General features: G+C 51.8%; 1 long non-coding RNA gene across 1 annotated transcript; it reads right to left on the bottom strand.

Annotated features, from left to right (window-relative positions):
- Nucleotides 1–9,714: 9,714 nt before the first annotated feature.
- LOC147572232 (uncharacterized) lies at nt 9,715–14,098 on the bottom strand. The gene is made up of 2 exons (XR_015245971.1): nt 14,006–14,098; nt 9,715–10,264 (listed from the first exon to the last, which is right to left on the bottom strand). It is a non-coding gene; the product is annotated as an uncharacterized LOC147572232 (long non-coding RNA).
- Between the last annotated feature and the right edge of the window lie 1,789 nt (nt 14,099–15,887).

Raw genomic sequence — 15,887 nt, 5'->3', positions numbered from 1 at the left:
CAGTGCACGTCACCATGTCAAGACTGTGTCCTAGGGCAGTCCCTGGGAGCAGGGAAGGCAAGCAGAACCCACATTCCCAGGACAGAGGAGGTGAGGAGCCTCGACTGCCTGGGTCCAGCTCACGGGTCAACCAACATCACATCTGTCTGATGACATTGTCCAACACTACCCCTCATGACCAGCGTTTATCATCTCACGCCACCCCTCCTTCTACAAGGGGGCCCTGAGCCGTCAGCAAGGGGTTTCACCAGCCTGGAGGTGTCCCCTCTGGCTCCGTGGCAGGCAGATGCCTCAGCGAGAATACAGACACCTGGAAGAGAAAACACTGATGGAGACAGTCAGTGACAACTTTTTCCACCAAGAGCCCCATGATCTGAACCACTGATTTCTCGAGTCCCCCAGCCTGGGGGTCAGGTCACTGAGGGTGTTCATTTGTATCCTCGTGTGATTCAGGGAAGAGGCGAAGTTAGCACACTCACCAGGTATAAACACAGCACTCTGCTTGGATAATGGCACAGGCGCCTCCTTGTGACACAGTAATAGTGTCCGTCCTTCTCTGGAGGACAGCCTTTCTCATTAGAGTCCTTTCTGTGGCCAGTAAGGACAGGCTTTGCTGCTTAGCATTTAAGATTTGCTGGGTGAATTTAGGAAGGGCTCCTAAGTGTGCAATAGTGTCCTCCAGGCCAATGGAGGGAACGAAGATGGTGGGCAAATGATCGTATCAGTGGTAAACAGAACACTGCTCCGACATCGGCCTCGAGGAGAGGGAGGCTGGCGGTGTTAGGAACTTGCCCTGCTTGTATATACCATGCCTGTCGCCTGGTTGGGGTGGGCAGCACTGTCAGGCACGGACTGGGGGCGGGATGTGCCAGGACCCCCACCTTGTCCTGTCTTCCAATGGTGCATGTTCCATTCTAGGTAGGGGGCATTTCAACTGGCCCAGCTCCTAGCAGGACGATGGAACCCCAGGGAGACTGAGTGGTTCCCCCTCACCCTGGGGGTGGGAAGTGACGCTCCCCTCCCAGCAGGAGGGCCGATTGCAAATTCCAGCAGATGACTCCTTTCCTGGGTGTGGGGGGGCTTGCTGTTCTCGGCAGCATAGCTCATTGATTCTCAGAGTTGGGGCAATGGCTGTTTCCTGCAACTTCCATACCTTTACGGTGTTGGGTGCCTCAGCAAGGGTCCCGTACTTGAGTCCATCCAACCAAGGTGGCTTTACTTGTTGGCGATTTAATCTGCCGCTTTACTATTCCATTCTTCCTTTCCATTAACCCTGCTGCTTGTGGATTATAGGGGAGACGGAGCCTCCATTCAATGTCGCGTTCCTTTGCCCGGTCTTGCACATCATGACCTTTAAATGTGCTCCCCCATCACTGTCTATTTGAGAGAGGCCTCCACGCATGGTACTCAGCTGCTCTAACCCCCCGATGGCCTGGTTTGCAGGGAGATGAGAAAGTTCGGGTGAAGCCCGGTGCGCTGTCCTCACGAAGCAAGGCATACCTGGAACACTCATTCCGAGGGAGGGGCCGGTATGATCAATCTGCCCATCCTTGGCAGGTTGGGAGCTCTGGTGGATGGCCCCAGACTCCTCTGGCAGTTGCCTTAGGTGTCGTCCAGAACGCACACAACATGCTGTTACTGCACTTACCAGGTCATCGCGTCTCGAGGGCAGTCAGCATCCTTGGCAATATGCCACCCCACCTGGGTCCCACGGTGGCTGTTCTTTCTACGCATCCGGTATGCCGTATGTACTAAAAGGTCAGTTGCGAGGGCTCGTTCCCAAGCCAGGGCATCACCTCCCTGATTGCCAGGGGTGTCAGAGCCTTACGAACCGGGACATGGAAGACAGGGAGGTCCACCTCAGGCTCTTGGAGGCAAACTCAAATTTCTTCTCGTGTCCTGATCCCCTAAGGGTCCACTCATGATTAAGCACCCCGTGGCTTCTCATTGTCCAAGCCACGGGGTTCATCCCTTGAGGACAGTCCAACTGTCTGGGCAGAGGGCTAATGGCCAGCGATCACCAGCCAGACCGCTCCGAGCTCAGCACCCCCGGATGTTATGTTCCTGTTTTTATCCAGACGGTGTCAGTGTTGGGCTGAATAGTGACCACAGTCCTTGTGGACGGATTGTCTCAACTAGATCATCTGGGTACCAGGCGTCAGCAGGCATTTCCCCACTCCCTCCATACAGGCTACAGGGGCCAGCACAGGGATAGGGCAGGGGCACCCGGAAGACCTCCGTTCTCCACAGGACTCAGTGGCACCACATTCCTGGAGACAGTGGACTGGTGGGAGGGTTCTCCTCTGCCCCAAACAGGCACGTTGCCCAGTCACGGCGGGCGTCTGAGCCATGGCAGAGTGGGTCGCTGGGACGTATTCTCACCCCACCCTTGACCGGTAGGAAATTCTCTCCATCGTGTGCTGTTCCTTAGAGAGAAGCTCGACTGGGAGGAGGACTGTGCCCACTGCTTGGAGATGTTGCTCTCTGGGACATATCGGGCTTCTGCCCCTTCCAGAGCAGGGACGAAAGTCCAGGGGCACCGTCCCCTTCTGCTGTCTCTACCTCGATGCCCAACCTGTACTTTTCACGGACACTTGTAACTCCAGTGGCAGCCCTGTCTGGGAGGTGCAGGGAAGGAAGGGGCAGAGGGGCAGGGCTGAGGTGGAAGGCTTCCCACAGGCTGAGCAACACAGCGTTAGGCTGTGCGTCTGTCTGTCTAGGTGGGGGGGCCCTGCAGCAATGAGGTCGAACCACATTTGTTTCCGCATGATTTTTATGGGACTCTGCATAGCCGATGGGGAAGGTGTCTTGGCTTTCTGAGCTCCCTCTCTGTGTCTCATGTCTTCCCACAGCCCACCACCCGTTCCCAGGATTTGTCGGACTTCCCAGATCAGTGATGTTTGCCCAACGTGATAAGTCACCTGTCCCAGGACTGGACTCGGCATGGGTGTCAGGGTCCCACACCGGGAGCTGGGCTGGGCTGGAGGATCTTGGCTTTCATTCCTGCAGTGAATGTGCCCTCATTGGGGCCTTGAAAGACAGGCTGTAGATGTCCTGTCCCACTCCCGATTCCCTAAGAATTTGTTGTATTTCCTCTGCAGATTTCCAGGGAAGTGCTGCTCCCTGGACAAGCCCCCCACAAGACAGAGTTATCCAATCTGCGAGCGAGTGAGTACCTTGACCTCCCCCCCCCCCCCCCCCCCCCCCCCCCCCGCCGAGCACCAGACAGGCACTGCCAGGGGCCAGGTGGGAGGTAATGTTGCTGATTTTCTCTACCTCCTGCTCGGTCTCAGAAGAGCCATCACTCCCCACCCCCACCCCCCCCACCCCCCAGCCCCCAGATCACTGGGTCAACCAGTGATCACGTCCTCTTGATGACCTCCCCGAACAACTGCTTCACCGCATTGGGTCTTGGGGCCACGGTCAACCTCACAGGAGGTAGTTCTAGAATGTTCTGTGGTCAGAGACAGGGTGAAGGATGCCCTTCCTCCAAAAGATGTGGCCATGTTCCCCAGAGTGACCAGTTCCTGATCCAGGATGGTGGGAGGGACTCTGTAGGTCTTGCCATGTCACCCGTGTCATTCTGGATTCTGGGAGCCCTGAGGGCTATGACAGAATGAGGCCCTGGTCATGGCAGAGACAAAGGAGCCGTTGGAGGAGGCCCCTGCTGCTTCCATAAACATCCCGTCCCTACGGTTACAGTAGGTCAGCAGCCAGCTCCTCACATGCAACACTGCGTGGCCCTGACCCTGCACCAGAGCGATCCTTTCTCTCTACAACCATCCAGAGTCCTGGATGTCCACAGATTCCACATGGTGATCTTCCTGTGCCTTCAACACCCTTCTTCCCGTCACCATATGTAACAGCAGTAGCACGAAGGAGCTAGCCTCTCCCGGGCCCGCCACACCGAGTAGCTAATTGCAATCTGTAGAACCGGTCTCTGGGTCCTCGCTGAAATGTTCTCATGACCCCCCGCTGGGGGCACTGACTCTGGTCTGGGAATTGCTCGTTGAGATGAATGAATGGAAGTGTACTTCTCATGGTGATATTTACCCACCCGCTAAAAATGGGGTGGTGGGATATGCAGCATCATTCTGCCTCTCAACAGGGATCGACGGCTCACCCTCTGGAAATATGGGGTGCCCCTTCCTGGAACTTCTCTCTGCTGTTCTGCACCAGGAACATGTGGCATCCCCTGACACCACAGTCACAAAAGAGACAAGCTTCCCCTGCTCTGGGAGGGGTCTTTGGGGAGAGGTCGGGAGGGACAGTGATTACTCTAGACATGGGGAATCTCAGATGAGTACCAGATATCACAGCTTGGGTCTCCTGGGCAGCAGACCCTGACGTGGAAATGGGCATGTAGGAAATTTATTAAGGAGTGGTCTCAGGGTGAAGAACTTCCATGGAAGGGAGCAAGCTTGTGCAGAGGCAGGAGCTGAAGCCGGGCTTGGAAGCATCTCCATGAAGGTCTCAGTCAGCCCCACAGACAGCTCGAGGCCGGGACGGTCTCTCAGAGTGGTCCTAAGTTGGTGTGAAAGAGCCCTGCTCTTGCCCCCCCTGTTGGCCAGCCATTGGAGGCACTGCTATGGGAAAGGATGGTGATCCTGTATGACATGGCCAAGGCACTTTGCCAAGAGGCTGATGACTGAGCCAGCTACTCTGTCAGTAGAAATCTCAACAATGGGGGGAACAGATCCCGCATTCTGACACAGGAGCTGGGGGGTTGGGGGGGGGTGCATCACAGCATCCACTACACAAAATAAGAGTCAGTTTTGAGTGTATTTCTGTAGAAGGGGCAGAATCATACCTCCTTGCTTAGGAACATATGACCCCCAGATATTGGAAATCATTTCAGAAACCCTGATTTCCCCAGGAGGGTGAATGTAGGCAATATGGTGACATCACCAGACATGTGCCTGGGGGGTCACTGGGGAGATCTGAGGGGGGATCTAACCCTCATGTGAGGGACACTCCTGAGGGTCATGAATCTCTCTTTCTCCTCCTGTTTGCACACTTATCTCAAGCCCAGGTGTCTCTAGCGTCTCCATGACACCACTTCCTCTCTGGTCTGGTCTACCATGTCTCTCTCTCCTGTAATTGTCCAGGTTTGTGAACTGTGGCTCCCAGTTGTTTTCCACACGGTGTCAGGGACCACTCCTCTGTGGCCTCTGAGGCCAACTGCTGGGCCTCTGTGGACCAGTATGATATCCTGTGGGACAGAGAAGGTGACCACGTTTCCTGTGATTATGTGACAGGGCTGGAGAGTTGGTATGGCTCTAAGGACAGTGAACAACCATTAAGGATGCTTCAGGGGATCTCCCCCCAAGGGAAGAAATCCTCTGCAGGTGAAAAGCTACCCTGGCAGGTACTAAGAGTTAGCTGACTTGTTCTATTTACCAAACACGCCAGGCAGCTGAGCCGAATGGGGATGTGGGAGGGCTCACCACCCCTGCTTCTCTCCAACTAATCTATAAATACAGTAAAATCCATTAAAAATCCCATCTAGATAGTTTGAGCAATTCAGTATACTTAATATTACTTACTCTATAATTTTTATAGAATAATAAAAATCTATAAAATACTTGGATAAAAATTTGTGACCCCAAATTAACTTTGATAAAGAAGAACAAGGAGGGTCTTATGTCAATAGATATTAACATATATTAACAGTCTAGAGTAGGGGGCGCCTGGGTGGCTCAGTCGGTTAAGCATCCAACTTCGGCTCATGTCATGATCTCGTGGTCCATGAGTTCAAGCCCTGCATCAGGCTCTGTGCTGACAGCTGGGAGCCTGGAGCCTGCTTTGGATTCTGTGTCTCCCTCGCCTTCTGCCCCTTCCCCACTCATGCTCTCTCTCTCTCTCTCTCTGTGTCAAAAATAAATAAACATTAAAAAAAAAATTTTTAAAGTCTAGAGTAATAAAATCAGTATAATATATGTGCAAAATCAAACAAAACAATGGAACAAAATGAAAAGATCATGAGTAGGCCCCATGCATGTATAGAAACTGAAAATTGACACCACAAAATAATGGGAATGCACGGCCTCTTTAGTACATAACGTTGGGAAAACTGGCTTACTCTCAGGAGAAAAAAAATTGGACCTATACCTAATATCAAATGTAAAGGTGGGTTCTAAAAGACCTAACCCATAAAAAGCCAAACTATAAATTCAAGGGAAGATCATCTAAGAGGTTTTCATTGCGACTTCAGGCTTGGAAAGGACTTCATAAACAAACACAAATTAAAGGATGAAAAATTAATGACTCTGCATAAAAACAAAAAAATCCTCCTCAGTAAAAGACCGTGTGGACAAAGCTGACAGAATGGGAGGTAATATTTGCAAAGTCTAGAACAAGCAGAGGACTTATTTAAAGAAAGTAGTAGCTCAAGGATATCAAGTAGAAAAAGACAAAAATGGGGCACCTCGGTGGCTCAGTCGGTTGAGCGTCCAACTCTTGATTTCAGCTCAGGTCATGATCCTGGGGTCATGGGACCAAGCCCAGCCTTGGGCTCAGTCCCTAGCATGGAGCCTGCTTAAGATTTTCTCTCTTTCCCTCTCCCGCTTGCACTCTCCCTCTCTCTGTCTCTAAAATTAAATTAAAGAAAGAAAGAGAGAAAAAGAAAAAATAATATTATGGAAATGGGCAAACAGTTATTTCACAGAAGAGGAAGCCCAAAAGGCCAATGAGCATGTGTGAAATCCTTACTGATAATTAGAAAAATGGAAACAAAAACATATGAGATCTCTCTTTATGTCCATTGGGTTGGCAAAATTAAAACACTCAATAATGCCACGCGTTGCCTGGGATGTCGGGCTGGGGAATGCTCATGTGCTGTTGGGAGCAGTCGCAGTTCGGAGGCCCATCCAGCCTGTCTTATTGCCTGAGTTCCACTCCTGGGTTTGTATCCAGAGAAATTCTCACATGGCCCAAGGCAGGACAGGAAGCAGGGAAGTTGCCGGCATTTGTCGGCGTTTGCAGCAGTGACAAGTTGGGGGTAACGTAGGTGTCCCTCGCTGGGGGATTGGGTGAAGAAAGTGGGTGGGGCGAAGCGCAGAAGCTGGGAGCGGTGGACTAGACGTACACACAGCAAATGGACAGATCAGCAAAGAGCACCGAGTGAAACACGGTGCCGCACGTCATGTAAACGAAAAATTTAGGTTCACAGAAAACACTACGTGTAAGTGAAGGGAGCAGCCCCAAATACGTTAGAATGGCTGCAGGCTGGGGAAGGGGGAGAAACGAAAGACACAGGCTATAAAGAAAGAAAGCCGGCAGGGCCAACGCTGGGAGTGAGCCCCGAGCGAGAAACTCTGCATCTGAGCTGCAAACTGAAGAGGAAGGAAAACGCAACACAACAAAACAGCAAAGGGAGCATTAGGAAGAGAAAATATAATGTAGAACAAGCGTGTCCTACGACGAAGAGAAGAATTCTGTATTTGGTGCAAAACCAAAGCTCAACCTTACAGTCTATACAGGACGTGCGAAGGACACGCGTCAAGAAAAGCTGCTGGGAAGGTTAGAAACGGAGGAACCACGGAGGCTCGTCAAGGCAGGAGGTCCGGGGGCCAACAGAAAAGCCAGCCGCGGATGGGAAAGCTCTAAGCTCAGGAACCTCTAGAGTTCAAGGCCGCGGCATCTACACACTGACCCGTGGAAAGCAGGAAATAGACACAGACTTCAGTGCAGTGAGAAGCCTGTGGTCCCACCGCACATCAGGCAGATAAAGATACGGATGCGTGCGATCCGAGCAACAGGACGGGAAAAGAGTCCCTAAAACGCTCGATCCTGGGAGCTCGCTTTCTGTTAGGTACTTGCCGACGATCTACAAAAACTGATCATGCTTTCCGTCCCAAAAGAAATCTTTAAAAATTATAAAATTTTATGAATTAAAAATTATAAATAGTTATTTTAAAAATCAGAAAATCAGGAGAAAAATCCTTTCATAAGGTAAAAATTCCGCTTTAGCAATGCGTGGGTGGCTCCGTCGATTGAGCATCGGGCTCCTGATTTCTGCTCAGGTCATGATCTCGGGGTGGTGGGATCAAGCCCTATGTCAGGCTCTGTGCTGAGCGTGGAGCCTGCTTAAGATTCTCTCTCTCTCTCTCTCTCTCTCTCTCTCTCTCTTCCCTCCCCCCGCCCCTTTCCCCTGCTCACGTGAGTTCTCTCTCTCGCAAATAAAAAAATCAAAAAATTAAATCCTGCTTTAAATCACTTTGAGGTCAAAGAAAGAAGAAAATACAATTGATATTGCAGACTCGACTCGAGAATAGTTGATAGTCAATATGCTACGTAAGAAACCAGCACAGCATTGATATCAACGCTTTCTAAATATCTGTGCAAAAGTCTTACATAAGATGCCATCAAATGGAATTCAGCAGGATATCGATATACATCACAGGCAGGTAGAGTTGCGAGAATTATTCATTAGAGGAGGGTCTATTAAAGTCATTCACCATATTAAGGTAAAGGGTAACAGAGAGATATTTTAAAAATTCAACATCTACTTCTGATTAAACAGCAAATAAAAATTGCTGAGGGTAATTTGTTGATGTTATAAATACTTATATCTTAAATTAAAAGCCAGCTTCACAGTTAATGGTGAAACTCACACAGCACAGCAGTTAAGTTTGGGAACAAAGCAAGATGGCTATTATCCTCCTGGGTACCTAACATTGTTCTGGAAAGGCTGGCAGGTGTTTCTGGGGAGAGAAAGAAGCACATCCTGTATATATTAGCAAAGGGAAGCAGGACTGTCTCATCCGCGGTATGACCGTGTACCCAGAGATTGGAGAAGCGTATGTGACAGCGTTAGATCTACGTACTAAAATAAACATCTGGGAAATATGATGGGCTAAAAATTCTATACAATGGCTCCAGCCGTTTAAAACAGTCTAAAAATAAAATTGACAAGCAATCCATAGAACTTAAAAGAAAAGTTTGGACTCTACTGACAGATGTAGACAAAGACAGAATAAATGGTGTGATGTAGCTTGTTCTTGGGCCAGAAGATTATGCTGTAAAAATGTCAAATTCTCCTAAAAGTAACCTGTTATTTCAATATAAACCTAATGCGATCACAGTGAAAATACCAAAAATACCTTCTGAAGCTTTACTTATAAGGAGCTAACGCGAGACACATAATACGGGTTCAGTAAATTACCTATCGACATAGATATCTAATCTGGAACATATATATATATATATATATATATATATATATATATACACACACACACACACACACACACACACACACACAAGCACATATATATATATACACCAAATATATATATTTGGTCCAATTTTCTTCTCCCCGTATTCATCCAGATTCAAAACCTAGTTACTAATCTCTAGAAGCAACCACCTACTCAAATGTTTTTTGGGACTTTAGGATTACTGACGTTGAGGGGGCTTGAGGGATTGGGTCACCACCGGGCACAGGTACTTTCTTCTTTCCCTTTACTCCACACAAACCCAAACCCAGTCAGGACATGCAGCATGACAAAGGACATTTGTGGATCAGGATTCTCCGTCTTGATGGGACAGTTAGGTCCAAACACGTACATCTGCAAAATATCTGCTAATCTTGTATTGTTGTATTTAAAAAGCAGTGTGAAGTAAGATGTGGTTTACAGTACAATAAACTCAAAAGTATGCCGTCACTCAAACGTAATCATATATTCATAAAAACTCAAATGTAATCATACATTCATAAAAACAATTTATATTTCATAAATATTAATAGCAGTTAACTTCTGAATATTAGAACCTTGGCTGGTTTTTCTTTTCATTTTTGTATACCACCCCTTGTCTACTGTGTTTCACGTTTGTAATTTAAGAAGATGTTTTAAAAGGAAATTTTTTAAAGGCTGGTTTCTTCCCGAGACCCTTAGAATCGAAACGAAACACCCACATTTTCTTTCACTTTGTCTGTTGTACACGCCCACATTTCCCGCAGACGTGGGCCCATTTCAATTTATTCCTGGTTCCATCTTCAGGAGTTGTCACATCCCTCCAAGGGGACGGTGCCGGGATCCCCAAAGATCTTTGGGAAGAGACGAAAATCTGGGGTCTGGACCAGGGTGTCAGAATGGGGGGAGAATTTCACCAACTCTGGCTCCTTTGGGAGCTGGGTGTTGCCCCAAATGCAGGCAGGATTGAATCTCTGGCTTAGAAGGCACTTTGGAGTCCTGATGAGGGGCCGTGGGAGCCACAGGTGAAGGGTTCAGGTCCATCCAGTGCTAGGGGACACCCAGGCCTGTGAGGTCAAAAGGGAGAAAATCTGAGTTCTGCTCATCTTCACAAAAAACGAAGCAAGAATGCTACAGAGGAGGCAGGAGAGAAGGGGTAAAGGGAGGTGAGGAGGGGACAGTCTAGGAAGGGATTGTCCAGACACATCACGGGGTCTTGCCGGAAAAGTGGGGCTGAGAATAAGGAAGAAGCCTAAGCCCCAGACCCACCCTCCAATGGAGACCGTCCCAAACCTGCAATCTGGAGTGTGCCCTGTGACTTCTTCCCAGACTTTGCTCTTAACGGAAGGTCTTTATGAGTGAGGAGTGTTCGACGGGTCCCAGTTCTGTGAGCAAGTTGGAGCAGGTATCATCCCCCTTCTCTGACCTAGATAATGGCCTTCAAAGATGTTTGCTACTTGACAGTCGGTAAGTGGGGGACGTGGGCCTGAATCCTGGGTCCCTCCCAGCTGATTGGGGGACCGATTCCATGTCCCAGAACGAGCCACAGACCTTTATGCGCTCCTAACGCCGGGCATTGGTCCAGTGGCTCTCGCCACGGGCTCCACAAGGCCACTCCCCTACTCTCAGCCCAAGGGATTGGGGTGTCCCGCAGGAGCCAGGCTGGGGCTGAGGCTGGGGGGAGAGGTCCCACCGGCCTCCATCTGGTCACAAGCTCTATGGAGGCTGTGGGACCTGTGTCAGACTCAGACTTTCTTTTACCTCCACCCTCAGGGAGCTCTGTCCTTGACCGTTTGTGGCCTGGTTTCCTTGACTGACCCGGAGTCTTTCTGACTTTCCTCCTGCCCCCGCCCCCTGTCCCATTTGAATCTGGGACAAAAACAGCACCCGCGTCTTCCCCACCCAGAGCGCCTCCAATTCTGGGGTGGATTTTGATGAGCAGAGCTGTGGTGGGGAGAGACCTCAGAAGTGCTGACGGGGTCGCAGGCAACATAAGCAGGGTGACCCGGATTCAAATCACTCCAATTCTGTAATTCTATGGCTTCACAATCATTTCCCTAGTGTTACGCCCTCAACTCACAGCTATGAAAACATCAGTGTTTTGTCCTTTGCGATGGCAGATACGAGCTAATCACAGAACGTCTGCAAGAGTCCTCGGCGACCCCGGACTAACCTCACGTGAGCTCTGGTGCTGTCTTGACCACTGTCCGTGCAGAACAGGTGAGTGGCTCGGAAGGAGGGACAGCTGTGGTGAATAGTGAGGTGACCCAGAGGTGGCCGCGAGGAGAAGGTTCTCAGAGCTGGGTGGTCAGTCCCCACCCGGGCCCTGCCATCACCCACCTTCACGCGCTGTGCCCGCAGTCAGAGGTCTCCACCTGCTCGCGTCCTGTGTCCCGTTGCACAGGGCCACTCGGACAAACGCAGGCTGGTCCTCTTTTGCCAGTGGCGGGTACAACGTGCCTGCGGGGGTGTGCCTGGCCTCCTGCCAGCCCAGCTCCCAGCACACCACGGCCACCTCCTTCGTGTCCCCATCATCGTCACACGTGGTACCCAGCGACCCTTCTGTTCCACCTCTACCTGCCCTTTGCAGAGGTGGGGACCATTCCTACGGCGGACTTTGGATGGGGCTCTGCAAACAGGAGGGGTCAGAGCACAGCCAGACGTGTGGTCTTCCAGCAGAACGTGGTGCTGGGGGAGGCTGTTTGGGGGTGGGGGTGGGGGGCTTGTGGCGTGGAATCCATCTCCTAAGGGGAGCCCCCACCAGTGACCCCCACCTAGAGACCCTTGGGGAAAGCATCCCTGCGTTCTGAAGACAAGGAATGTGGGGACAGAGGGATTTATGCTTTGACTCAGGAGCACAGAAAGATCTTAGAAAAACAGAGAGAAGAAGCTAGAACTACGTCTGCCTTAGAGATGAAGCCTGGGGCCTGTGCAAAGCTTCTGAAATAAATCACTCTTCCAAGGCCAACCTCTCCCTGGAGCCAGAATCAGAGGAGTACAGCTCCAAGATGCAAACTTACAAGTCGGAATGCAAAACTTGGAAGGAAGATGCCAGCAGGGTGCATGGAGCTCCGGCCCAGGGTGGGGGGAGGGGGCGTGGTGAAGGGCTCAGTGGGGGGCCGATGACTGTCCAGCAGACGACACCCGCTGCCGCTGCCGGCTCCACAACGATAAACTAGAGGGGAAGCATCGTGGGGCCGCCGTGTCGCTGGCCAACTGCGCGTTTTCCTGACGGCCTACGCCTCCACCTTCGCACCCAGCGGCAGAGCGATCCCCCCAGGAAAGTTCCAGCATCTAAATCGCACTGCCTCGTCAGTAGAATGAGTGTCGTTACGGAGACTGAGCGAGAGGATCCCGGTAAAGGTTGGACTCACAGATTTCCGTTCATGGTTTTCCATTTCCCGAGTTATCGACAAGGCTTAGCTGAACCTCCCACTTACCGTGAGCTGTGTGCAAGCAACGGTCCCCGGCCCCCTGCACGCCCCGTGTCCCCGGCTGCCAGCGCGGCTGGGTCCCAGCACAGAGTCCTGCCACCGGGGCGCACCCCAGCTCTCTCATGCTAGAGGGAGGAGCAGAGGCGGGGGATGCTGGGCAGGTTGCAGGGTTAGGGCCCATGCAGAGGAGAGCCCGGAGAGCCGAGCGCCAGCCGAACTCCCGACAGACGGGAGCTTCCAGTGGGCAGACGTAACTGGTCCCCTGGAAGGAGATATGGACGTGTCCTACCCAGTGGTACAATTCAAAGACCTCCGCCCCTCATCACTCCCTGATGACATAATCCCTCTGCTGGGACTGTAGCTGGGGCTGTACAGTCAGGACCTAGAGCCCCCTTCCGGAATGCCTCTGGCAGAGGCTTCCAAGGATGCTTTCCTGGATGGCCCTGCAAGAAGAGGGGTGGGCTCCTTTGCTTGTTCAGGTCCTTGCCTCCCCTTGGAGGATAGAGGTCCCCAGAACTAAGGACAGTTTGGATCTGCCCCAGCAGGGGAAGGAGACCAACAGGCTGGAGAGGAGCTTGGTGTTTGTGCAGAGGAAGGGGATCCAGCCCCACACGCGGTGACCCAACCCTGCAGCCTGGGGGTCCTGGGGGAAACTTTTCAGCCGACAACTGAGCTGGAAATTCACGTTCAAATTTCAACCTGGAGTTGTAGTGCTCGGGCTGAGTTGCAAAGAAAATGCTTGCCATTCTGATAAAACGCCTAACCCCAGGCCCGACCTTGGACCATTCTCCTTCGGTGTCAAGAGAGACAGAGTCCGACCCAGAGGAACCAAACGAAGAAAGAGGCCGGGCCGGGAGTGTCTGTTTCCTCTGTGGGCTCTGCCCTCCAGCCGTGACTTGTTTATACGATCAGATATCAGGTAGCTAAGGATGGAAACAAGTCAGGCGTGGTTCGTTTGCAATCCAAGGAAATGGTCAGAAATGGTCCTGTCTTATGCCCGGCATCTCTCTAGCCTAGGGTAAAGGCGCTTTTCATCCCGGCCTCCAGCAGCAACAGAGGGGCCCGAAGCAGGAGAATGTTTGCCCCACAGTAACTGCTGTCCTGTCGCAGGCCCAACAGCAAGCAGAAAAGACTTCGCTGCCTTGACAGGGGCGGGGCAGGCCTTTAGCCCATCACCCAGGCAGGGAGCAGTCGAAATGACCCTGGAGCGCACCTGCCCGGTGGGGACCAGCCTCCCGCTCACCCCACCCCAGTCCTGGCCCTTCCCCCACAGCCCCAGGGGCGAGGCGAGACGGACGGCACCTGCCTTGTCTGCAAGAGTGAGCATGAGCGTGCCTCCCGGAGACGGGAGAGAGCACAGAAAGGGTAACTCACCGGACCGAACACCCACAGCAGCTGCGGCGGAAGAGGCAGAGATCACAGGTCTGCACACTTTCTAAAAAGGTTGTAACCTCCACCCAACACCCCCCTGTTCCCTCTGCCTTCCTCCCCCTAACCCCCACTTCTGGCCCCTTCCCTCCTCCTTCCCTCATTCACCTTTGCTTCCTTCCTTCCCTCATTGGCAAACAGCCTCCCGTGGAAACAAGTGCTCATTTTGCAAGACCCCAGCGTTGTGTAAGCATAGTGGCCCCCTTTACCGGAGTTCATTACCATGTAGGCAAATTCTCAAGAAGTTTCAGGCTTCGTCTCCTCCTCTCCCACCTTCTCTTTTTAAGACTATTTTGTTGGAGACAGATTGCCTGCCTGCTGGCAACACAGAAGCCAGGAAGGACGGGGACGGAAACGAGATGTCCGCTGGCATCTCGGGGACACTGTTTCTCCCTCCTTCCCTATTCCGGATCTAGCGCTGCGTTTGCAACCGAACGCGAGAGTCAGATTTCTCAGCAGAAGCTGTGGTCTCACCTACGGTCGGCAGGACTGGAAGCTGCTCCAAAGTGTAGTAATTCTCTCCAAAGAGATCAGCCCCAGATGTGGCGGCTTGCGGTGGGGCTGGGGCAGAGTAGGATTTCTGTGGGTTGGAAATCGAATTTCCTCCTTTGATGTCCTTTTAAGAAGTGTGCCAATGTTCTGAGAGATCAAAGCAGAAATGGATGGGGTTTTTGTAATGTTTATTTATTTTTAAATTTTTAATGTTTATTTATTTTTGAGAGAGAGAGAGAGAGACAGAGTGAGTCAAGGAGGGCACAGAGAGAGGGAGACACAGAATCCAAAGCAGGCTCCAGGCTCTGAGCCGTCGGCAGAGAGCCCCACGCGGGGCTCGAACTCATGAGCCATGAGATCATGACCTGAGCCGAAGTCGGACGCTCAACCGACTGAGCCACCCAGGCGCCCTGGTTTAATGTTTATTTACTTTGAGAGAGAGAGAGAGAGAGAGAGCAGGAGAAGGGCAAAGAGAGAAGGAGAGAGAGAGAACCCCAAGCAGGCTCTGCACTGTTAGTGCAGAGCCTGACTTGGAGCTTGAACTCATGAACCGTGGGATCATGATCTGAGCCAAAACCAAGAGTTGGACGCTTTACCAACTGAGCCACTCAGGTGCCCCAGCAGAAATGGATGTTTTAAAGAGACAGAAAAGTGTCAGTATTTGCAAAAGAGATCCAGAGTCCTTTGTTTTCCTGGGAACCTGTTCTGCTCGGTACGGGTTCCCACGATGCCTGTTGGTCCCGAGTTAGAAGCTGAGGCCCATCCTTCCCAGCAGAGAGATGTGGGCTTGGGAGCAGACTCTGGGATGTCCGGGCACAGGTGGCTCTGCCCCGGCTCCGCCCAAGCCCTGATCCAGTTTCTACTGACCGAGGACCGGAAGCAGCAGCCACAATGTGAGACTGGAGACAAGATGTTATCCCAGTGACAGCTCGGGGCAGCTCAGGTCCTACAGCAGGTCCCTCCCTGTGGACTGGGGAGCCAGGCTTGGGCACTGAGGTTCAGCAGGAACTTTGTAGAAAAATGAGAAAGGCAGTAGGAAAGTTCTCTGCCAGTCGGCATCGTCCCCGCCCTGAGCCCCACAGGTACTGAGAATATAAATGTTCTTCTTCACCGAGGTGCTCGGATGTATGTGTACCGATCAGAAATGCTCCTTACAATGTGAGGTGTCTTCGCCCTATGGCTAAGGTCCCCGTAGGGAAGGCTTTCTAACACCTTTCGGTTCTCAGAGACGGTTGCTTGGGTTGTGAACCCGCAGAGATCCGCATCCCGTGCCCGGTTTCTTGCAGGGGGGAATCCCTGCTGTCACACACCCGGCCTGTGACACGGCTCCGGATAT

The sequence above is a fragment of the Puma concolor genome, chromosome E4, assembly GCF_028749965.1.
Source record: "Puma concolor isolate L17-30 chromosome E4, mPumCon1.1.hap2, whole genome shotgun sequence".
Taxonomy (NCBI): domain Eukaryota; kingdom Metazoa; phylum Chordata; class Mammalia; order Carnivora; family Felidae; genus Puma; species Puma concolor.
The sequence above is the reverse complement of the archived record's forward strand: the minus strand, read 5'-3'. Positions and strand labels throughout refer to the sequence as shown.